Below are 573 nucleotides of genomic sequence, written 5' to 3' on the forward strand. Positions count from 1 at the left end.
AGAAGCCGTGCGGCGAAACACATACACAAAATCAGCTGAGCTAGTAATACCACCTTATATAAATTCGCCTTGAACAATTGCATACGCACAAATCGCCGTGTGTAAATGAAACGAGCAACACCAAAAGGGAATGTGAAAAATTGCGGCGACAAAAGTTTTCGTGTATAAACGCAGTCTTAGCAAAGTGGTTTTTCTCGAAAAGTTATGTTTGAGTTTTATGAACATTTATTTCGAGAAAATATGCCATATGCATATAACCTAAGCAAATACCTTTTCTTAAAATCTCAGACCTTTTACTCGATTTGTTCAAATAAATTTAAGTGAAAGTTATGAAATTTTAAATAAAAGCGATTGCTTAGTTTTTATGCATACGGACCAATGTGTTCAATGATGATTTTTCACTGCAATACTCGTATTACATGTAAATAATGGGGCTCATTCATGGTCAAAATAAAGTTGACACTAAAGTTAGTTACAGCTTTTTCACATCATTTTCAGTGGAATAGGTATCTGTGAAAAAAGCTGCAACTAACTTTCTTCCTATTAGGCATGCGCATATGGATCAGGGATGAA

The sequence above is a fragment of the Rhagoletis pomonella genome, unplaced genomic scaffold, assembly GCF_013731165.1.
Source record: "Rhagoletis pomonella isolate Grant_MI unplaced genomic scaffold, Rhpom_1.0 Rhpom_scaffold_00004, whole genome shotgun sequence".
Classification (NCBI taxonomy): Eukaryota; Metazoa; Arthropoda; class Insecta; order Diptera; family Tephritidae; genus Rhagoletis; species Rhagoletis pomonella.